The 24,347-nt window shown below is 40.2% G+C and overlaps 1 protein-coding gene across 5 annotated transcripts in view; it reads left to right on the top strand.

Moving 5' to 3' along the window:
- Positions 1-24,347, top strand: part of SEPTIN9 (septin 9) — a 347,050-nt gene that overhangs the window by 288,424 nt on the left and 34,279 nt on the right. The window contains exon 1 of one of the 5 annotated variants that reach the window (XM_044003885.1): positions 5,161-5,266. The exons of the other annotated variants lie outside the window; for them this stretch is intronic. The gene's annotated coding sequence lies outside the window, so the exon portion shown is untranslated. Of the gene's footprint in view, positions 1-5,160; positions 5,267-24,347 lie in introns of those variants that run through there. 5 annotated transcript variants of the gene reach the window in all.

Genomic DNA, 24,347 nt, shown 5'->3' with positions numbered 1-24,347 from the left:
TCCTTGATCTGTCTCATGCTCTCTATTTCTTTGAACTGCCAAAAACTCTTTTAGCAGATGTGCTGCTGGCATCTGATTAGGTTTAGTGCTCGGGTCCTTTGTGGGCACTCACTAGGGCAGCGGCAGAAAAGCCAGGCTGTTTAGGAAATCCCTCCTCACTTCCCCAGTTCCCACTAGCTGCTTCCTGAAGATCTTCCTAAGAAGGATGAGAGGTGTCTGGAGAAAGGCATTTGTCTTTCTGGTTTGTGGCTCTGGAGCTGAGATGGAAACAGGAAACTGTTAACATCTCATTCATTTGTCTTCTCAAATAAACACCAGTGAAGACTGTGAAGGAAAGGACATGGGCCAAGATCTCTGGTTGTATTGGATAGGAGTGACACACAGGGATATGAACCAGTTGTGCTGGGGAAGAAGTATTTTTCCCCCCAGTGATTGGGGAAAGGGACAGGAGTAATTAGAGGAGGTTGTATCAGTGCTGCTTGGGGTGAAAGAAGGGGATGCTAGGGAAGTCTTTAAGCAGAGATAAAGACCCAGTGACCACTTATCTAGGATGTTGCAGAAGGGAATTCATGAGCAGGAAAAGATTAAGCTGAATGTCCTCCAAGGTCCCTTCCAACTCTCGAGTCCATGTTTTGGACTCAAGGAATGTTAGGGTTCAAATTCTGCCTCTGCTACTTACTACCTACCCACGTAACCTTAAGGGAGGACATTTCACTTTTCTGGGACTTCAGGTTGATCCTGTGAAGATTTGAAGTTTCCCTCCTGCCAAGGATTTGAAGTTGGCCAAATAGTCTTCCTATGGATTGAATCCTCTTAGACGCCATGTTGGATCTTTGGTTGTATTCCCTGTAATCATTTGACCTTCCTTGGGATCTAGAGGAGCTCATCCTTAGGTATAGTGAATCAGCATTGTAAACCCTCTGGCTTCCCATAGCCCAGGAAAGACTTGCTCCATGGACGGCTCATTCCCTTTCAAGCTGGAAAACAGGTAGGCACCACTTCCACTGGGAATTTATTCCTGATCTTGGGCCGATGACAATCCTGAATGAAATGGGAAGGATGGCCCTTCCCCCCCCCCTTTCAATTGAGTCCTTAAATGATCCCCATGTGACTTCTGACTTCTGTGAGAAGAAAAAAAAATCTTTCTCTTGCCCAGGTTAAAGGGTCAGTTGTATGCAGAGTGCATACCATCTCCTCTCTCACACCTTCTCTAAGGTAACTGGGAAATTTAAGCAGCTTCCAGAAGGCCTCGTAGCACCTAGAAAAATGCATACTACATCTTAGACATTCAGTAAATACTTGCTGATTGATCAAACACAGAAGGACAGAATTATATGATGTCTTTTTGGGGAGGGAAACCATTTTTCTTAGCTATCAGTAGGGCATCACCCTTTCCTCCCTACCATAATATAGTATGTTTTTTATGTTACTACAAATTATCTCATGATTTGGAAGAGAAGGAATCTTTCAGCCAACCCCACACACACAACCTTGAAAGGTTCTTTTTATGCTTAACATCATAGGTCCTGGTGTGTCTGTATGATCACAAAGCTAGCTTATTATATAATTTTTGTATTTTGAAAGTGCATTGGAGTGGTATTGGGGGAGAGCTTTCATGTACCTCCATTAGGGGGTATCACATTGCTTGTTAAGGAAATTTTCTGTTGTGAAAAATGGCCTTTTTTCATGCATCTGTGCTTGGGTTGTTTTTCCCTCTTGGAATTGTAGGAACTTGCCTTTCTACTCTCTACGTCCTTAATGAAGCACTTCAACTCTACCCAGTCTACCACTTTTAAAGCCCTTTCTTCTTCTTCCTCACAATTTGACAAACCCCACTCTGGGTTTATTCTCACCATTTGCATCCTCTGCCTTATTGACTAAGCTAAGCTGGAAGAAGTAATGCAACTTGTGCTAAAAGGGTCCACTATGGCTCTTACTTATTCACAACTGAGACCTCACTACAGTCAGGCAACCTGTTTACATTTCCCTAATTAGTTTTCCATCTCACTCACAGCAACAACAACTTCTTCTTCTTCTTCTTCTTCTTCTTCTTCTTCTTCTTCTTCTTCTTCTTCTTCTTCTTCTTCTTCTTCTTCTTCGCAGGGCAATGAGGGTTAAGTGACTTGCCCAGGGTCACACAGCTAGTAAGTGTCAAGTGTCTGAGGCTGGATTTGAACTCAAGTCTTCCTGAATCCAGGGCTGGTGCTTTATCCACAACGCCACCTAGCTGCCCCACCTTCTAAAAACTTCTACTCTGGCTTCTTACCTCACCTCACCACTCAACAGAAACTGTTCTCTCCAAAGTTACATATGATCTCTTAATTGCCAAGCTAATGGTCTTTTCTCAGTTCCCATCCTTCTGGATCCGTCTTCAGCATGTGACACTGTTGACCATCTTCTCCTAGATAGTCTCGTTTCTCTCTATTTTTAAAATTTTATGATATTGCCCTTTCTTTATTCTCCTACCTGTTTGACTGCTCTTTCTCAGTCTTATCTATGTCATACTCGGTATGGACATACCTCAATATATCCTGGGTCCTCTCCTCTCTATACTTTCTCTCTTGGTGATCTCATATGCATATTGTCATTTCTATTCAAATGACTCCCAGATCTATATGTCCAGTGGACATATAGTTAGTTGTCTGTTAGACATTTCAGGATGGGGTTCACACCAGCATCTTAATCTCAACATGTCCAAAACTGAGCCCATTGTCTTTTCTTCTAAATTTGTTCCCTTTCTGAGTTTCCCACAAGAGCATCATCATTCTTCCTGTCTTGCACTGAAAATTTGCCTTCACATTGGATAGGAAACTTTCACCCCACACGTTCAATTGACTGCAAATGTTGTCATTTCTACCTTTTTACTATGTCTCAATCCATTTCTTTTTGTCTGTTAATATGGTTAGCATACGAGTTTAGTCCCTTAGCAATAGCCTCTTTATTGGTCTTCTGACGGAAGTCTTAATCCATTCCAATCTATTTCCCTTCTCCTCCCCGCTAGTGAACAAAGTAATTTTCCTAAAGCTCAGGTCTGATTATGTCACCATTTCTTCTCCTCCCAATTTCATGAAGCTCCCATGCCTTTCTCATCCTCTAGGATCAAATATAAACTCCTTTATTTGGCATTTAAAGCTCTTAACAACCTGGCCCAATCCCGCCTTTTCCACATCAATACAGTCTCCTTCCCCTCCCTCTATGCCCCCTTCCTAATGTTCTTTTTCCCCATATCTGGAATGCTCTGCCTTTACACTTCTGCTTTCTTTCAAGAGTCAAGTCTAGTGCCTCCTTGTGCATGAGGCCCTTCCAGCCCCTGTCTTCTCCTAGGTTACCTTGTTTTGTTTGTTATTACCTCTTACCTGTTAGAACATAACCTCATTAAGGCCTGGGCCCAGAACCTACCTAGCACAGTACCTGGTACATAGTGAGTGCTCAATAAATGCTTTAGTGATGAATTGTTAAGATCCTGGATCTTTCTGCAAGATGCTTCAGGAGGCAAGTGGTGAGGGATCCCATTCTTGCTCCAGGGCAAAGTTGGGTTTCCTTGGCTCAGCAGTACCATGCTGCTTCACTCAGATTGGATTATATGTTTGTGTTCCTTGAGCCATGCTTTCAAAGCATATATATTTGGGGGCCAGCTTACGTGCTTTGAAAAATAAATAAAAAATAAATAGACTAACACAGGAAATCAGAGGCTTCAATTGCGGGCTTTTACTGTAGAATAAATTCTGAGTCTTAGCTTTTTAGGAAGTGAATAATAGCTCTTTGCAAGTCAAAGCAAGCCTCCAGTAGAGATTGATGTCTTAATAGGTTCCTCTGCCCCAGTGAAAAACTCTCAGTTGAAAGAAGCCAAGAGAGAGAGACAGACGGAGAGACAGACAGAGAGGAGAGAGAGAGAAACAAGAGAGAGGAGAGAGACAGAGAGAAACAAAAGAGAGGAGAGAGACAGGCAGGCAGACAGACAGAGACGGAGAGGAAAAAGAAAACTTTGTGACAGTAAAGGTTGGGAAGAGTTAGAGAGTTTGGTCTTGGCTGAGATTCGGCTCTATCGACTTGTGCTTTTAAAGTTCTCTTCAGAAGAATAGGGAATAAATAGACTTCAGGAGAGGCAAATTTGGCACTTGGTGCAAGATTGCAACTGAGATAGTCCATCCAACATAAAGGTGCCCCAGTTTTGTAGTCTGGCCTTTTTGGAGGAGACAATGGTCCGAACCACGTATAAAAGATTCTAATTTTGTTATAGTATTCAGCATCCAGGCCTTGTTTAGCGTTATTGGGGTTTGGGGGAAGGTATAAAATATGGAGTGTCAGAACGTTAGGCTTGTAGATTTAAAACTAGAAGGGATCTTAGTAGATTATATAATTCAGTTTTTCAGAAGAGGAGATTGAAAGAGACCCAGAGAGAGTAAGTGATTTGTCCCAAATTGTTTGTCCTTCATTCTTTTTTTTTTTTTTTTTTTTTTGCGGGGCAGTGGGGGTTAAGTGACTTGCCCAGGGTCACACAGCTAGTATGTGTCAAGTGTCTGAGGCCGGATTTGAACTCAGGTACTCCTGAATCCAGGGCCAGTGCTTTATCCACTGCGCCACCTAGCCGCCCCCCCTGTCCTTCATTCTTGAAGAGGACCATAACATTGGAAGGTGATGTCATGATTTGAAATGAATTGGATTTAAGTGAAGCAGAGCTATGCAAAGTCACTAGCCTCACTTTGTCCTCCAGAGTCTTTTGGATCCAGTGGGAAGAGTTGGAATTTGAACCCAGGTCTCCTAACTCCAAATCCAGTACCAAGTCAGGTGGCTACAGGGATTTAGGTGGGGTAGTTGTGATTGATTACAATGTAACCTGGTTGCCCCCAATAGACCCTGGCACCTTTTCCTCCACTATGCTTCTTTGTTGCTATTTAGGGTGGGTGGGTAGATTTTTTTGTTTTGTTTTGTTTTGTTTTGTTTTTAATTTTTCCCTTTTTTCAGTTTTGTTTTGTTTTTGTTGTTGGTAGTTTTTGGTTTTTGTTTTTTTTTGCGGGGCAATGGGGGTTAAGTGACTTGCCCAGGGTCACATAGCTAGTAAGTGTCAAGTGTCTGAGGCCGGATTTGAACTCAGGTACTCCTGAATCCAGGGCCGGTGCTTTATCCACTGCGCCACTTAGCTGCCCCCTTTTTTTTCAGTTTTTAATGAAGAATATGAAAAGGGGACATTGAAACTTTTTTTCACTGTACAAAAGAAAAGAGCAGAAAATTCAGAAGGAAACAGATAAGCTGGACAATTTTGAAAGTAAGTTGTGGATTTTATTATATTTTATTTTAAAAAGCAAGTGATGTGAAATCAAGATTTACAATTTTACAAAAAATTAAAAATACTTGTGCCTGCTATACTTCTGCTACTACTTATTATATTGTACTTCCCAAGGCAGAATACTGTACCTATTCCAGAATGTGAACTGGAATTTAGTTTTATATTATTCATTGCACTAAGTGATCGCTATGCATTTTATTTTATTTTAATTAATTAATTTTTTTTTCGGGGCAATGAGGGTTAAGTGACTTGCCCAGGGTCACACAGTACCAAGTAGTGTCTGAGGTCAGATTTGAATTCAGGTCCTCCTGAATCCAGGGCTAGTGCTTTATCCACTGCACCACCTAGCTTCCCCTTACTTGTTTTCTGAGGTATAAAATGAAAACATTTTACTTTCATAACTGTCCTGCTGGCCAGTGTTTTCTTGTGAACTTCTTTTCAGTGCATTTCTTTAAAAATTTTGAAGAATCCTCTTTTCTTTTTTTTTTTTGGTGACTTTATTCCTAGTCCCCTTCTTTTCTTCCCAAATTCTACCACCCAATTAAAAAAAAAGGAAACAAAAAACTTGGAATAAAAAAAACATAATCCCATAAAACCAATCTATGCTTTGTGTGACTGAAAAAGCCTTGTATCCATCTGAATTCTGAATATCGCCTCTCTATCCGGAGGTGGGTGGCTTGCCTTTATCATCATACTCTTCATTTGTGGTTGGTTGGTTATTGCAGTTGGAGTTCTTAAGTCATTCTTTGTTGTTTTTTCTTTAAAAAGTGTTTAACTAATTCTGAATCAGTTCAGCTTTCTCACTGTTCTCTGAATATTGCAGAACAATACTCCAGCAGAGTTTGTAGCAGAACAATATTCTGTTACCTTCATATGCCACAGTATATTCAGCTATTCCACATTTGAAGGGCACATAGTAAGTGTGTACTTAAGAAATACCTTTATTAAGTCCTCTTCCTCTTATAATTTTGAATTTACCTTGAATTCTTTTAGATTAAGGCTAAATGTTGGTCTTTTGGTTTATCAGACTTCATGTTACTGTGTGTACCTCATCTGCTCCACTGACAAACTTCCATTTGTTTATTTGCTTATTAGTTTATTTATCTATTAATTCATCATTCATTCATTCATTCATTCATTTTATTGCCTTATTAAATATTTGTTTGTTTTTTCCTTGATTACTGCTTTGTATTATAGTCAGAGATATGCTACTGCTAGGGTCCTTTCTTTCCAACTTTCAAAACATGTTTCTCTTGAAATTCTTTACCTTTCAGCTAGAGTGTCTTTTTTTTTTTCCTTGTTGTCCTAAGTAATATTTTGAAAAGATGATTTGTATGACACTTAGCAAATTAACTAGTTTAAATATTGTTATTTTTGTTATAGTATTATAACTTAACTATGTTCAGTGACTATCTCCCAATTACTTAGGTCTGTATTTCTCTATGAGAATGTCATTCAATTATTAATAAAGTTTTCTTGGGAAGGTAAACTCCCAGCTATTTTATAATGTTGTAGTTATTTTGAATTTCTCTATCTTTTCTTGCTGGGCTTTGTCAATAATATACAGAAAAACTAATGATTTATGTCACTTTGTTTTATATCTTTTTTTGCTGGAGTTATTTAAATTAGTTTTAGTTAAATCTCTAGGATCCTCTAAGAAGACTATATAATTTTGTAAAATCAATAATTTTGTTTTCTCTTGATCTTTGCTTAGTCACTCAATTTGGGGGGTCTAATTAGAATAGCAAGCATTTCTAGAACTATACTGAGTAGTAGTGGAAATAATAAACATCCCTGTTACACCTTTCATCTAACTGCAAAGGTCTTTAGTCTTTTAGAATTACAGATAATGCTGGCTCTTGATTTGAGATAGATACTATTTATTATAGTAAGGAAAGGTTCGTTTATTCCAATGTGTTTTAATGTTGTAAAGAGAAATTTATGTTATATTTCAGAAAGACTTTTTAAAAATTTATTGACATTATGTAATTTTTGTTTTATCATTAATATGGTCTACTATGTTATAGTTCTTATAATTTTGAACTTAACTTGAATTCCTGGTATAAAACCAACCTGATCATTGTATATAACCTTTTTGATATTGCTGTAGCCAATTTGTTAAATATTTTACTTAAAATTTTTGCATTGTGGGGCAGCTAGGTGGTGCAATAGATAGAGCACTGGCCTTGGATTCAGGAGGACCTGAGTTCAAATCCGGCCTCAGACACTTGACACCTCCTAGCTGTGTGACCCTGAGCAAGTCACTTAACTCAATTGCCCTCCCCCCCCCCAATTTTTTTGCATTGCTATTCATTAGGCATATTAGCCTATAGTTTTCTTTCTCTCTGATTTAGGTATCAGGACCATATTTGTATCATAGAAGGAGTTTGGTAAGGTCCCTTCTTTTGTTGTTTTTGCAAACAGTTTGTTCAATATAGGTTTTAATTGTTTGTTGAATATCTAATAGAATTCACTTATAAATACATATGCTTTGGGGTTCCCCCCCTTTGGGTGTGCCTTTATGGTGTTCAATTTCTTTTTTTTGAATTGGGTTCTTTGAATTTTCTGGGGTTTGTTCTGATAATCTGAGTATTTTACATTTTTGTAAATATTCACCTGTTATATTTAAATTGTAAGTTTTTATTGGTGTGTAGCTGGACAAAATATTTTTTTTAGTAATTTTTTTTGTTCATTTGTTGTGAATTCTCCTTTTTATTGACAATTTGGTCTTTCTTTTTTAAAGACTACCTAACATTTCTCTCTTATCTTTATTTAAATAATTTCTACTTTTATCATTTTAATCTTTTAAATTTTGTTTTCTAGTTTGTTCATTTTGATTTCTATGATTTCTATTTTGATGTATAATTTTTCAAAAATATATTGTTTTGCAAGTTTTTGTGTGTGTGTTCAATTTATCTTTTTTCCCTATTTTCTCAAAGAAAGTGTTTGCAAACATAAATTTCCCCATAAGAATTGCTTTGTAAAGCAAAAGTTTTGCTTTGTAAAAGCCCAACTGTCGGGGCAGCTAGGTGGCGCAGTGGATAGAGCACCGGCCCTGGATTCAGGAGTACCTGAGTTCAAAGCCAGCCTCAGACACTTAACACTTACTAGCTGTGTGACCCTGGGCAAGTCACTTAACCCCAATTGCCTCACTAAAAAAAAAAAAAAAAGCCCAACTGTGCTGTGCTGTTATTTTCTTTGATGAAAATTTTCTGTTTCAATAATCTGTGATGCATGAATCCTTTAGGGCTGAATTATTTATCCAGTTGATTTTGATTCTTTCTTCAAAGACCCTTTATTTAATATAGTTTTGGCTTTTTTTAGGTGGGGCAATGAGGGTTAAATGACTTGCCCAGGGACACATAGCTAGTCAAGTGTCTGAGGCCAGATTTGAATTCAGGTCCTCCTGAATCCAAGGCTAGTGCTTTATCTACTGCGCCACCTAGCTGCCCCTTTGTTTAATATAGTTTTAATTGTATTGTGAGCAATAAAAGATGCTTAATATTTTTTTTTCTGTATTTTTCATTAGGTATTTTTTACATGCTCATTTTTGTAAAGATGCCATGTTCTGCTTTGAATAGGTATTCCCATAACATTCTTTCTCCATAAGATGAAAAATAACTATATTTACCAAAACAAAAAAAATTCACAGAGTGGCATTGTTTTGCATATTTTTGCAAATGTCTTTAAGGCCTATTTTAATAGAAGATATCTAGATTCTCTGCTTCTGCATTCAATCTGTTGTGATAGACTGTTTTGATTGATGTATATGAAGAAAATCCACCCTTCCACAGATAATGTAGTTGGAAATGGGAGTACTTTAATAGTCTTTTCAGATAGTTGTGAATATTCTTCTTTGATACAACACCCAAAACTTGACAAGTTGTAGTTTCTTAAAGGTTAGTTGATATATAGAGTTTGAAACCACATCAACAAGCTTTTTGTATTCTGTTACATTGAAATCCATTGGTCTGTCTTTTACCCATGTATGATTTTGTAACATCATGCATCGGTCACTTGGAAAACTTTGGTTCAATAAGTTATGCATCTCATCTAAATGTTGCCCCATTTCATTGTGCAATACCCCAAAATCACATCTTCAATATCACCAGCAGTCTTTAAATATTGGGAATCTGTCAAGCTCACAGTAGTGGATACAGATTTTCCAAATCTCTGCTTAACAGCATAAGCTTTATCAATGGCAACAAATACTATGCTATTTTCCTCATGGTGACAGGCTCACTTTGTTTATTTTTGAGAAAATGTCTGCCACAGTACCTATCTGAATAACCACACTTTGTCAGTCATCATTCCTTCAAGTAAAAATTGTGTCCCATAAAAAAGTGGCTTGGTCTTGCTCTCAAGTTAAAGAATCACACACGTGCTTTTCCTTGAGACAACCATCCTCCTTTGGCATGCAACATATGCAGCATAAAGCTAAGTGCTTTATGCATATTTCATATTTGATCATATTTTTGTTCAGCCACTTAAGTCATGTCCAACTCATCCTGATCCCATTTAGGGTTTTCTTGGCAAAGATACTGGAATGCTTTACCCTTTCCTTTTCCAACTCACTTTACAGATGAGGAAACTGAGGCAAACAGGATCACACAGCTAATAAGTGTGAACTCAGGAGTTGAGTCTTCCTGACTCCAGGTCTGGTATTCTCTCCACTGTGCCACCTAGCTGTCCTCACATTTGATCATATAGCATATTAAAAAGATGTGTACTCAAGGGTGAATATTTAGCTAAAATCAATAGTTTTTATTGGTTAGTCAAGGATGTCCTTAAGTGAAACCAGCCTTTTTTTTTTTTAAACTGTGATTCAATGACTGCTAATACAGTTTGGTGCCACAACCTTGATTCAAGTGAAGGTATCAGATTTTTAGCCACCTTTGCCTGTGAACTTTCAGTGCAAAAATCAGCACAGTTGTTCTTGGATAAACTACAGAGTCTTTTTTGATGTTGCTATATACTGTTTGCTCATGTTTTATTTAAAATTTTTGCTTTGCTCTTCATTAGGCATATTGGTGTATAGTTTTGTTTCTCTCTGGCTTAGGTATCTGGACCATATTTGTTTCATAGAAGGAATTTCATAGGATCTCTTCTTAGGGGTTATGTGCTACTTTATTTGAGTACCACTAGGGTTTGTTGCCAAGCACTCAAATAAAAGGTCTTCTTTGATGATTAGTTGTTGCTGATAACTTAATACAAACAAAACAGCAAGTCCAGCCATATCTGTAGCTTCATTTATTTTAAGATGAAAATTAAATTCTGCAGACTAGATGTTAACTCATTCTCTATTGTTTGCTTTTAAATTTACAGGTCATGTAGCCTCTAAAAAACTCCACTGTATATTTCTGAGAGAATGAGAGTGAAAAGGGAAAATCATGTCTTAATATTATTGTGAAGGGACAGCTAGCTGGTGCAGGGGATAGAGTATTTGGCCTGGAGTCAGGATAACTCATCTTCCTGAGTTCAAATATGGCCTCAGACATGTACTAACTGTGTGACCCTGGGCAAATCACTTAATCCTGTTTGCCTCAATTTTCTCATCTGTAAAATGATCTGTAGAAAGAACTGGTAAACCACTGCAGCATCTTTGTCAAGAAAACCCTAAATGGGGTCATGAAAAGGCAAACACAACTGAAATGACCAAACAACAATAGATTAATATGAAATTACTTGAGAACCACTGACCTAAATATAATCAACCACATTTATTAAATACTTCATGGCATGTGCTGGGGATACAAGTACAAAGAATCAGCCAGTCCCTACTTACAAGGAGTTCTCATTCTTAAGTAGGAGACAACAAATACATATATAAGTAACCGAGAAGTCCAGTTTGGCTAGGCTGGGGGAGGAATAAGGTATAATGAGGCTGGGAAGATAGGTTGGGACCAGGTTGTAAAGAGCTTTTAAAGCTAAACAAAGGAGTTTATGTTTTGTCTTAGAGGCATATCGAAAGCCACTGGAGTTGATTGAGTAGGAGAGTCACATAGTCGGATCTATGCTTAAGGAAAATTATTTTGTCAGCAATGTGTAGGATGGATCGGAATGGTGAGAGACTTGAGACAAGGAGGCCAATTAGGTGGTTGTTGAAATATTCTAAGAGAAGTGATGAGGGCCTAAACCAAGGTGGCAGCCATGTCAGTGGAGTGAAGGGGTCAAATTTAAGAACATTTAAGAACAAATTTAAGACAGTAGAAATCGCAAAATTTGGCAACAGATTGGATATGAGGTGACAGAGAGTGAAGAGTTGAGAATAACACTGAGATTATGAACCCAGGAAAAATGAAGAATGGGGTTAGGAGAGAAAAATAATGAATTCAAGTTCAGACAAAAGGAGTTTCAGATAGTTCCAGGATATCCGGTTTGAAATGTTCAATAGGCACTTGGCGATGTGGACCTGGAGCTCAGGAGACAGACTTAGGTTGGATGTATAGATTTGAGATCATCTGCATAGAGTTGATAGTTAAATCCATGGGAGCTGATGAGGTCTTGGGCCTAAGGGAGAACCTCATATTTGATGATGGTATTATTTGGATGATGAGCCAGCAAATGAGACAGGAAAGGAAGGAGTCAGGCAGGCAGGAAGAGAACCAGGAAAGAATAGTATCATGAATACCCAGAGAGGAAGTGGAAGAATAGGAAGACAAGAGTGGTCAGTAGTGTTGGTTGTAACAGATAGGTCAAGAAGGATAAGGCCTGAGGAAAAAAACCATCAGATGTGGCATCTATAAAGTATATGAGAGAGAGAGAGAGAGAGAGAGAGAGAGAGAGAGAGAGAGAGAGAGAGAGAGAGAGAGAGAGAGAGAGAGGCAGAGAGAGAGGCAGCTAGGTGGTGCAGTGGATAGAGCACCATTCCTGGAGTCATGAGGACCTGAGTTCAAATCCAGACTCAGATATTTGACACTAACTGTGTGACCCTGGGCAGGTCACTTAACCCCAATTGTCTTGCTGAGAGAGGGAGAGAGAGAGAAAGAGAGGGAGGGGGAGAGAGAGAGAGAGAGAGAGAGAGAGAGAGAGAGAGAGAGAGAGAGAGAGAGAGAGAGAGAAAGAAATTTATGTTGAATGGATAGGTTGGATGTTCTGCCTCAAGTAATACTTAGTTTTCCAGACTCCATCTCCCATTGTGGTAGAGAAGGGAAAGTGGGCCCCTTTCAGCTCATGTCTCCAGGGGATGTGGAGCCCCTTTTCATTTGTCTCTCAAAGGGAGGCCCCCTTTTAGTGTGTCCTCAAGGGAGACATGTTCCCCTCCCAATGTCCTATTAAGGTGTTAGGACTTCCCCTGAGAAGGGGCCCAGAATTCAGACCCACACCCACCTCTAATGATGAGCCTAGCCAGCTGGTTAGAAGAAAGCACCATGTTTGACTTTGGCTGTCATTCTCCCAGAGATTAAGGAGATTAAAATGCTAATGCTCCTTGATCTAGGCTAGAGCAATATTAAGTCATGAAATGTGGTATAATCTGTCAGAAACCCTACATAGCTTTAGAATAAACAAGCTAAGGCTGGATTTACTATTTGGGTTCAAAGCAGTGCTGGAAAGCCTTCTAAAGTTGCTATCAGTGGATTGTGATGAAGGGAATGGGACTCCTCCAAACTCCAGCACCCTCTTCCTCTCTCTTTTTCTCCATGACTGGAGCCAGAACCTGGACTTGGTTTACTTAATGATGCAACTTAACCCTTTCCATATCAGTCTTTGCTACTTTCTCCTTCTATCTTACTCTCAACCCCTAGCATCCACATTGAATTGTAGATTTAGAGCCAGAAGAGACATCAGAGGTTATCTAGTCCAATTCCCTTATTTTATTATACCTGAGGAGACAAGGTCAAGAAAGATGAAGTAACTTGTTCAGACTCACACAGCTAGTATATTTTGATCACATAGGAAGCATTGGTGGCACAGTGGTTAGCATACTTACCTTCCGAGAAGTTGACCTGGGTTCAATTCTAGCCAATCAACATTTTTCTTGGAGGGCAGGGATTACATTGGATCTGTTTTTTGTGCCCCTAGTTCTTAGCACAATGCCTGGCACAAAGTAGGCACTTAATAAATGTTTATTGATTAGTAAGTCTATTGTTGATGAACCATCTAAGACAGGCAATTGAGTCAAGGCAATTGGGGTTAAGTGACTTGGCCAGGGTCACAGAGCTAGTGTCAAATGTCTGAGGCTGGATTTGAACTCAGGTCTTCCTGACTCTCTCTGCCATTCCATGCTGCCTCTGCCACTTCCATCACTCCATGTAAAGATGGGATTCGAACTCAGGTCTTTCGACTCCAAATCTTGTGCGCCATGTACTGGACATGGAAAAAACAACAACAAAACCCTGCCATATTATTATAATTTTTTTTGTGTGCGGGGCAATTGGGGTTAAGTGACTTGCCCAGGGTCACACAGCTAGTAAATGTTAAGTGTCTGAGGCCAGATCTGAACTCAGGTACTCCTGAATCCAGGGCCGGTGCTCTATCCACTGCGCCATCTAGCTGCCCCCCCCCCCCCCCCCGCCATATTATTAATGTGTTTCCAAGGTACAATGGAAAGAGCGCTGGCTCTACTCCGAGGACCTGTGTGACTTTGAACAAGCACCATCCTTTCTGGGCCTCAGTTTCCTCATCTGTACAATGAAAGGATTTTACTAGATGGTCTCTGAAGCCTCTTTCAGTTCTAGACTTATGACTCTGTGATCCATGACTTGAAATTAGAGAGCTAAGTCTAGGTTTGTGTGTCAAATTCAACTAGCTGTGTTTGAGTCCCTTAAAGTTTCTGATATTCAGTTTTCTCATTTGAAAATTAGAGCAATACTACTACTTACATGAAGGTAGTTATTGGGAAAGTACTCTGTAAATCATACAGGTTTGTTTGTTTGTTTTTAATAACTGAGGACATTGGTGTTTCTGTGCAACTCCCAATAGGAAGGAATCAGCAATGACTCTGATTTGGAGGGACAATATGTCCAAGGGAGTAGAATCCTAGGGAACTGCCCTCCCTTCCTCTCATATTATTTCACATCTAGCAACCCTTTGGATTATTAGCATCAGAAGCTTGTGGGATTTGAATGTCACAGAGGTGGCCTTGGAGGCCCCTTGGTCTGGCTTGACAAACAGCTTTATTATTGCTCTAGAGTTTAATGTCCACTCAGGGTGCCTCTTGGCCCAAAGTACTGGCTTCCTGGTGGTCCCAGAGCTGTTAAGGCTATATAACAACTCAGATTGTTCTATCAGGAATCCTGCAGAGGATTTGAAGTTTGAGTTAAATCGGCTTCAGGCCCCTTATCTGACATGCATTTTTTCTGAGGGGAAGCTGAGGAGTCAGTCTGACTATTAGAGTAGGAGGTAAGAGGAGAAAGTCACTGAGGGAATGAAGTTAGTTTTGCGATATAGCTTGTCTTCTCTTGTCACAGCACATACGGGAGAAAGGGATTCATGCCTGAGTATGTCTGGGAAAACTTTGTAACAAACAATTAAAGTTGTCAAAAAGTAGAATGAACTGTCTCATAAGGTAGTGAGTTTCCGATCAGTGGAAGTCTTCAAGTGAAGGACCCATCGGGATTTATGTTCAGGGAGAGGCTGAACTAGATTTCATTCAAGAAATTCTAAGCACATCTGATGTACAAAGCACCAGATATAGACACATCTCAATAAATCGTACCTGGCCTTAAAAAGTACACCTTAGGGGCAGCTAGGTGGCGCAGTGGATAGAGCACCGGCCCTGGAGTTGGGAGGACCTGAGTTCGGGTCCGGCCTCAGACACTTAACACTTACTAGCTGTGTGACCTTAGGCAAGTCACTTGACCCCAATTGCCTCACTTAAAAAAAAAAAAAAAAGGTACACCTTAAAGATTCCCTCTGAGAGCCCCTGCAGCCATGACATTTTGTGATTTGAGATTTTGTGGGATTGGTGTCAGACACACTCAGTGGGGCCAATAGCTTACTTCTTAAATGTCTGTGATAGTCTAGGAAACATTTGGCCTCAGTCACTTGTCTCCTGAACATTGCAAATAGGAAAATTTCGGTTTGATATATGGAGAAACTTCATATTAAAGCCATCTAAAATTTTTCCCTCACCAGAGATCTTCAAGCAGGGACTGGAAAGATATCATGATGGATGAGGATTAAGAAAAGGCTATTTGATTTGGCAACTAGGAGATCTTTGGTAACTTTGCAGGGAACAGTTTCAATTCCTTGATGAGGTCAGAAGCCAGATTGCAGAGGGTTTAAAGATTGCATGAGAGGAGAGGAAGTGGAAGTACCAGTAGTAGCCAGGAAGGGGAAGAGAATATAGGATGAGAGCTGGCAGCTAGGTCATATAAAGTGAGATTTTTTTAAGGATGTGGGTGGTGGTGGCAGTGGCAAAAAGGGTGTATTTGTAGGCACCAGGGAATCAGCCAGTAATTGGAGAGGTTCTGAAGATTAGGGAAAGAATCTGGGATGATAGGCAGGGCAATCTGTTGGAATGGGTTCAAAGTTGTTTGTAGAGAGGTTTTCCTTGGCAAGGAGAAGGGATGCCTCTTTGTGTGAGACTGAGGTGAAGGAGAAGATTGTGGGGGAAGACATCAGAGTGGTGATGTGAGCAAGGAGAGGGAATGTTCCTTGAACAGCCTGTTTTTTCAGGAAAGTATGAGTCAAGGTCTTCTGTTGATAGAATGGGGTCAGGGGTGCCATGGGAGGATTGAGAAGGGTGGAAAAGGTTTGTAGTCATAAGTGAGATAGTGAATCGATCAGGGAGGTATAGAATGATTTCTCTGATGCAGTCAAAGCTCACTTCAGACTGTATGACATAAATTTGTAATGGAAACAGTCAATTTGATTTTGTGTTTTTCTCTAGGTTGGAAGACTGCAGTGGGAATAATCCAAGGTTGGGGTTTGGCAAGGCATATTCAGCAAAAAACCAAAGGGGCAAATGACTAGAGTCTAGAGAATAGTGGAGATTTGGACTGACTCACTAAAGGGTAGAAATAGAGAAGGGAGAAGAGTGTAGTAGTTAGTGCTAAAGTAATGTCCTAGAAAGAACTGAGAGGTAAAGCAATTAGAAGTGGGGTGCGGAGGAGAGGAGGATGGAGAACAGGACAGGGTCCTAAGGCAGAGGGGAATATGGATGGAACACCTGTTTTTCGGTGGGGGAGAAGCAAGATCAAAGTAGTGACCATCTCTGTGTATCTAAGGTGAAATGGAAGAGGTCATAGGAATTGAGTAGATTGAATAACAGGGAAACTGCAGTACTTGAGGGACTAGCAGTATTTATGTTGAAGTCCCCTAGTATTAGGGCAGGAGTTGGGGTGGAGAGAAAGACATTGTGTCTCTCTATCTTGTTTTAGGTTCTGTAGTTCCAGAATCTGTTTAGAGGCTTGATTTAATGTTGCTTTTGAGGGAAACACGGGACAGCTCAGGCAACAACTTCTCTCTGCCATTTGAGAGAAAGACATTGTGTGAGCAAGGCACTGAGTTATTTGAGGAAGGGAGAATGGGGAGGGGCGGGGCAGGCGTGTCCATAGATGACTGCTTGATTGGACAATAAATTTGAAAATAAGCCTCAAAGAAGAAGTTACTGAATGATTGTAGTAAAGGGAGAATCTAGAACGGGCAAGTGGGAGCAAGGAGTGCTCTGACTCCTCCACCATGACCAGTAAGTGAATCAGGGGATACAGGTGGAAGTGCCAACTATAAATGGGAAAAGGTCATCTCACAATGCCTGGTACTACTAGTATAGCCTAAAAGTACTTTGTTAGAACACTTAGATAACTCCAGCACCAGCATCTGCTCTTCACTTGAGTCTTAATGTATAGGGACACATCCTCACATGTGTATTTAAAGCTTTTAACAACCTGGCCCCTTTCCTTTATTTCCAGTCTCACAACCACCCCCTCACTGTCATCCAGTTCCCTAGTTCTTCACATGGGACACTCCCTTCCTAGTCTCCAGTGACTTTGTATTGGCTCGCCCCCATGTCTATCATGAAGTCCTCCCACATGGCCTCCTCTGGGAGTCTCCAGTTCTTTCGGGACCCAGTTCAAATGCCCCCTTCTACATTGAAGCTTTCCTGATTTCTCCAGGGGCTCATGTTCTCCCTCCCCAAATTACCTTTTATTTCTTTTGAAAATACTGATGGGCAGCTAGGTGGCGTAGTGGATAAAGCACCAGCCCTGGATTCAGGAGTACCTAAGTTCAAATTTTGCCTCAGACACTTGACACTTAATTAGCAGTGTGACCCTGGGTAAGTCACTTAACCCTCATTGCCCTGCAAAAAAAAGAAAAATTAAAATTAAAAAAAAAGAAAATATTGGATATTTATCTCCTTGTTAAATTGTAAGTCCCTCAAGGATAGGGCGTGTTTTACTTTTTTCTTTGTACCCCCAGAGTTTAGCAGACTACCTAGCACGTAGTAAGTACTTAATAAATGCTTGTAGATTAATTAATTGATTTACACAGCCTTACTTAGAACAACAGGCATTGATCACCTAATACATTTCCCCGTGTCTTCCCAAGCCATGTCAGCTTTCCATGAGATTAGCTACATTCACAGGACCAGGCCAAAATGTTATTTTGTCTCCTTAGTGTGCTCAACTTCCTTCTTTAGCTTTGTAGTAGATGAAGCTCAAAAAAAATTAGTGACTTTTTCAAGGTCATCCAACTCAATTTCATATTACTAAGCTGTTAGTACACTCTTTTTTTTTTTTTTTTTTGGCGGGGCAATGGGGGTTAAGTGACTTGCCCAGGGTCACACAGCTAGTGTCAAGTGTCTGAGGCCGGATTTGAACTCGGGTACTCCTGAATCCAGGGCCGGTGCTTTATCCACTGCGCCACCTAGCCGCCCCCTGTTAGTACACTCTTAACCCCACATGGATCCTCTCTTCAGTTCTTAGTTATCTGAAGACAAAAAGTGTGTTCTTTGTACAGCGTCACATGAAGATGGAGTACATGATGGATTTGAATTTTGCTGACAATAGTTTCCAGTGAGAGTTCTAGTTCTCGGGTTACTAAAGGTAGTTCAATGGGGGGAGAAGTAATAAAGACAGCAACTGAAGGCATTGACTAAGAGTATGATTGCTGTTATGACATTATTAAGTTAGAGACAACTGAACAACAAGGTCCTATTCCCATACTGAATGACATGTAGGACCCAAACTGCCGAGCCACGATGAGCAATTTCTGCTTCCAAGCAAGGGATGTAAACAAAACAGGCCCACAATTTATTTTTGTTTTTGTTTTTGTTTTGGGTTTTTTTCTTTTTAGTGAGGCAATTGGGGTTAAGTGACTTGCCCAGGATCACACAGCTAGTAAGTGTCAAACGTCTGAGGCCGGATTTGAACTCAGGTACTCCTGACTCCAGGGCCAGTGCTCTATCCACTGTACCACCTAGCTGCCCCAAGGCCCACAATTTATTTATTTTTATGTGTACAAGTGAATGTTTTATTAAATGCATACTAACATTTCCACATTATGTGAATATATATAAGTTAAAATGTATATATATACATATATATTAAATATAGGCATGATATCAGAATGGGAAATTGAGACCAACCCGTTTTTTTAAAACCTCTTTTGGTCATTCCAAATTATTATTACCCATAAAAATAATGTAGTGCTGATTTTTCCCTGGGGGAAAATTAATTCCATAGCATTGTAATTAAGGGACATGTTTTATTTCATTGTTTGCTTCAAGCAAAGTTGCTTTGATATAAAATGAGTTCAATGATATAGTACTACAATCCCATCAAGTCAAATGTGAAAACCTCACATTGAAATGAATACACTTTGTATTGATATTATTATAGCATAATTGTTTTAATATTCAGAAGGTCTCTTGGCTTCTCAATTTAGTTGGGAAGGAGGGGTATGGCCAAGCTGGATGGAACAGACGCTTAACCTGAGATGCAGCCACTAAAGGGAGAAACTTGGCTATCTAATACATTCCTGTTTTAAATGAGTTATTATTGCCTACTAGGTGCTAAACTTAGCTATTTCTCTATTGCTGAAGGACTCCAAGAACAGTCAGAACCCTCTGAATTTTACCACTCTGGGCAGCTCCTGACAGTTGCTGCTCTCCCTCTCTTGGAGAGGGATCAGCTCTGGGAAATTTGTGGTTTAGTCTCCTTCTTTATAGGACAGCTTTCCTTGCTTGCCAAATGAATAAAGAGTAGTGAGATCAGGTTTATTTTTTAAAGTTTGGGAAATCAAAGAGAGAGAGATAGAAAGGAAAGGGGCATAGGGAAAAGAACCCTGGATTTTGTGTCAGAGGTCTTGGGTTCAAGTCTTGGCCTGTTACTTGCTGTGTGTTTGACTTGGTCAAGTCTTTTTCCCTTTTGGAGTCTGTTTCTTCTTATATAAAAGGAGTGGGTTGGACTAAATGATTTGTGTGGTAACTTCACATTTGAAGTTTATGATCTAGTTGGGGCTGGGCAGTAGTCCTTTATGTTGATTTCAAAGGCAAAACTCAGAAATCTTTGTCTAAAAAAACTTCCTCTCTTGAAGCCAGGAACTGTGGCTAAGTGTGAGCTTGCTCCCCTCAAAGTCTGCCAAGTCAGCTCCTCCAACAGCTGGCCCCCCTTCTTGAGATGTTATAGAGCCAGATGTGCATTTTGCTTCCCATGAGACTGTGATCCCACAAGGCGTAGAATGTGTTCTAATTGAATCCTGCTTGGAAAGAATTGCACAGGCAGGCCTGGGGAGGGGAAAAAATCTGTCACTTTGTGCAAAATTCCCCAAATGTCCTTGGGCCCCATAGGGGTCTGTTGGTAGTATTGCTCACTAGAAGATTGTAAGAGAAATTCAAGAATTCTGCTGTATGAGGTGTTAGGAATACAGAGACAAAAGTAAAATGGTCTTTGCTCTCAAGGAATTTATATTCTATTGGGGGATATAACACATACACAGAGAAGTAAATATAAAGTGATTTCAAATGGTTTTGGGAAACCATTAACAAATTGGAAGAATAAGGTAAGACCTGGTAGGAAGTGTGACATAGGAGTTGAGTCCTGTAGGGTGCTAGTGATTCCAAACAATCAGAAGTGATGGGGAAAAGCATTCCAGGTCTGGGAACAATCCTCTTCAAAGGCTATGGAAGCAGGAGATAGAGCATCACACACAGAGTATAGGGAACTAGTCTGTTTGACTGTAGCATAGAATGAATGATAGGGAGTTATGTATGTACTCATCCTGGAAGCAAAGAGAGGTAGGATCCACATTATTAACTGAATTCTTCCCAAGCCTTCAAAAGATAGCAATCTGCGAGCAGTAACATCACAAGGGTATATGTGTCTCTGTGTGTGTCTGTGTGTGTATTCATTGTATGTCTCTGTGTATATCTGTATATGTAACTGTGTCTCTTTGTGTAGCTGTCTGTATGTGTGTCCATTGTGCATTTGTGTATATATCTGTGTGTGTATATACACACACATATATATAATCTGTGTCTTCATGTGTCTGTGTCTATTTGTGTCTCTGTGTGTATCCATTTGTAAGTCTGCATGTTTCTGAATGTGTATACACATCTGAATTTGTGTGTGTGTGTGTGTGTGTGTGTGTGTGTGTGTTTGTATGCATGTCTGTGTCCTATGTCTCTGTGTGTCTATCTATTGGGACTGAGGGGTAGTTATGTCTTCTCTGACTAGTGAAGTTTTATAGGAGCCCCATCCCAAGGAAGGCATCAGGAAATCCTCCTAACTTTCTTTTGCTCCAGCCTAGAACTTCTAAATGTTTCCTGTCTGTTTCCTTCTTTTTCTCTCATTAGGCTGGAGGTTCCCTGTGGGCTGGGCCTTTTTTTATCCCAAACACTATATGTGATGGGGGTGGGGGGAATGAGGGGTGGATGCGGTTATCAGTATGAGATGCTTCATTAAGTGACTGTATCCCAGTGTCCCCATGTTGGGGGCGGAGGAGTCGGTACAAATGGTGTGAATAGCAGCCTCATTGTTCAAGAAAGATCACAAGACCCTCTTCAGACCAATGCTTATGGAATTTAGAACCAGATGGAACCTTAGCAATCGTCAGTGCTAATTTTACAGATAAGGACACTAAATAGAATGGGTCACCCAACCAGATAGCTGCAGGCTCAAGATTCAGATCCAAGTTCTCCTATTTAAAACCAGTCAGTCTTTCCACTATACTGTGGTACCCTCATTTATTTGGAATTGTGTGTGATACAAATAAGCAATTATCATATGAAATTGCTAATTATTCAGCCTAAGTACAAAGGGGGAATTTATTAAGTGCCTTCTGAGTGCCAGGTACACTTTACAAATATCTCATTTTATCCTCACAACAGCCCTGGGAGGTAGGTGTTATTATATTATTCCCCTTTTACATTTGGGGAAACTGAGGCACACAGAGACTAAATGACTTGCCATGGTTTTCACAGCTAATAAGTAGCTGAAGCTGGATTTGAACTCAGTTCTTCATGATTTTAGACCCAGCATTAGATGCACTGTGCCACTTCTAAGTGTTTTCATAAAGTGAGACACCTATAACTGTGGATCATTTTTCCGGCCCTCCTGTTATAAGGCTGAATTTTATGGGATGGAGAAAGCCAGAGAGAGAGAGGGCTCTATTGACCTCACAGAACATTTTGCACATCCCAAGTAGATCCTCAACTGAGAATAGGCAAATGGGCTTTATTAGAACCACTATTTCTTCACATAAACTTCAAAAGAAAAATGGTATCTTTTGTTTTTAAGTCACCATTGTTTCTGAATATATATGTCCCCTACCCATTTCTTTGTGACAAAATATAAAAAGAAAGAAGGGGCCAGGGGAAGCAGTTCAGAAGAAAATAGCTATCATCAACCAAATCTGACACCTCTTCAGAGAAGGCAGAGATCTCTACTATCAATTTCATAGATCTAGGGGTGTTAATGCTAGAAGGGAACTAGGAGAGTCTAATCCCCTCATTTTAAAGATGAGGAAACTGAAGCTGAAGAGGTTGTGTCTTTTAAGACTGTTGTTGTCTTTGTGATCCCATTGAGGGTTTTCTTGGCAGAGATACTGGAGTGGTTTGCTTCTTCAGCTCATTTTACAGATGAGGAAACTGAGGCAGACAGGGTTAAATGACTTGCCCAGGGACACACAGCTAGTAAGTGTCCGAGTTTGGATTTGAACTTAGGAAGATTGAGTTCTGGGCCCAGTGCTCCATCTACTGTACCACCTAGCTTCAGATGCAAAAGAAAATATAACACAAGTTAGATCAAGTAAAAATGGGAAGGTGGTAGTTAGGAGGCCTGGATTCTTTCTGGTCCCATCTCTGCCCTTTTTTTCCTCATCTCATCATATGAAGGGGTTTACGGACTTTGGAGGCCCCTGTGTTCTAGGAGATAATTCTCTTTTCTTTTTCCTTTTTTTTGTGGGGCAAGGAGGGTTAAGTGACTTGCCCAGGGTCACACAGATAGTAAATGTCAAGTGTCCGAAGCCAGATTTGAACTCAGGTCCTCCTGAATCCAGGGCCAGTGTTTTATCCACTGTGCCACCTAGCTGCACATGCCCGCCTGCGCCCCCCCCCCCAAGATAATTCTTACGGACTCTCTGTGTCTTTTTGGATTCTGCTGAGCCAAGTAGCCAAACCACAGACAGTGACTCTCTAAGGACTGCTTGAGTAGAGCTTCTTCCTTTCTTTCCATCTCTGGCTGGAGGTCCTAAGAAAGGATTACAAAATTCAACTTGCACCTAGGACCTGGATTAATAGGCAGAGGGGAATCTGTTTTGTTTAGTAGCTGAGGCTTCTTAATTTATTCCCTTTTTGGTACTGGCCGGTAGGAGAGGCATATTTTGGGGGAAATTTTTTTAAGTGATTAAGATGTTTGATAAGAATCGGTTTTCATTTGCAAAAGAACCCAAACTTCCTAAATGAATGTGGAAGGAATGAGGTTTCTCATGTGAGTTTTAAAATAATTATTCTAAAACAAAAACTGTTCTCAGCAGGATATTTGGTTTGATTTTAATTTCTGAAGTGGTGGTCAAAGGGACCAGCTGGAGCTGGGACCGTGGTTCTTTATTCCTCCTATCCTCAACTTCATTTCCCGAAGGGCCCTTAGAATACCCTAGGCTTCAGCCTTTCTTAAGGAAAGCAAGGGAGATTTCAGAGGCCTGAGCCTTTCCCTTGACATGGCCTGGACAAAGGTGACAGGGAAGCATAATCAAGGGAGATTTGAGGGGAACTGAAGCCCTGAGCTAAGAGGCCAAGCTTCAATACTGAAGAAATTCTCTCCCAAACCCACTGACAGATGGAAACAATTTTCAGTCACGTGGGTTGGGTCTGAACCACTGCCCCTAGAAAAAGGCTCAGGAAGCAGACCCCCAAAAGCCACATGATCTTAAGTCAGATGTAGTTTTCTTTCTTTGTTTATTTAAAGATGCTAGAAATCCAAGGAATAATATTGGGGGGGGCAAGATGTGAGGAAAGGGGAATGGAACAAAAGCATAAGCCCTGAAGCCTTCCAGAGCCAGGTCAGAGAACCCAAAATGAATGTGTCATCTCCCCTCCTCCAACACATTTTGTGGTTCCCATAGGCTGGGGAGGCATAGAGACAATGAATAGCCTGGGTGCCCTTCTGTTTCTTTTTTCAAAGGGTGGGTGCTGGGCTGAATGAATAATATGTTCTTTAAACACTTGCACAGTTCTCTACATACGTTATTTCTTTTGGTCCTTGTAAATATTTACTTTGTATACCTATTTCAAATACCTATATATCCACGGTCAAGTAAAATTTCTCCAGGGAAAAGGTATCTCAAGTGGGAAAAGTTTAAGAAGCTTTGGTTTGGGAAACGCCTAGGAGAGGTTGTTTTGCCTGTGGTCACAAAATTTAGTGAACTGATAAAGCAGGATTCCTTTGTTAATTAAGCACCTATTAAATTCACTTAGCACTTAGGATATAAAAACAAAGAAACTACTCCTACTCTCAATGAACTTACTCTTTTGGACCTTGCTGCTAGTCCGGAAATCATCCCTTGGGGGGGGGGGGCGGGAATGATAAATTTGTGCCTGCGCATAATCACATTTTTTTCTTGGTTGGAAGTTATCCCACTTTTATTCTCAACCCCTCTCCCTACTTCTGCCAACAAG

Source organism: Dromiciops gliroides, chromosome 4, assembly GCF_019393635.1.
Source record: "Dromiciops gliroides isolate mDroGli1 chromosome 4, mDroGli1.pri, whole genome shotgun sequence".
Lineage (NCBI taxonomy): Eukaryota > Metazoa > Chordata > Mammalia > Microbiotheria > Microbiotheriidae > Dromiciops > Dromiciops gliroides.
This window is presented reverse-complemented; position numbering and strand designations above follow the sequence as displayed.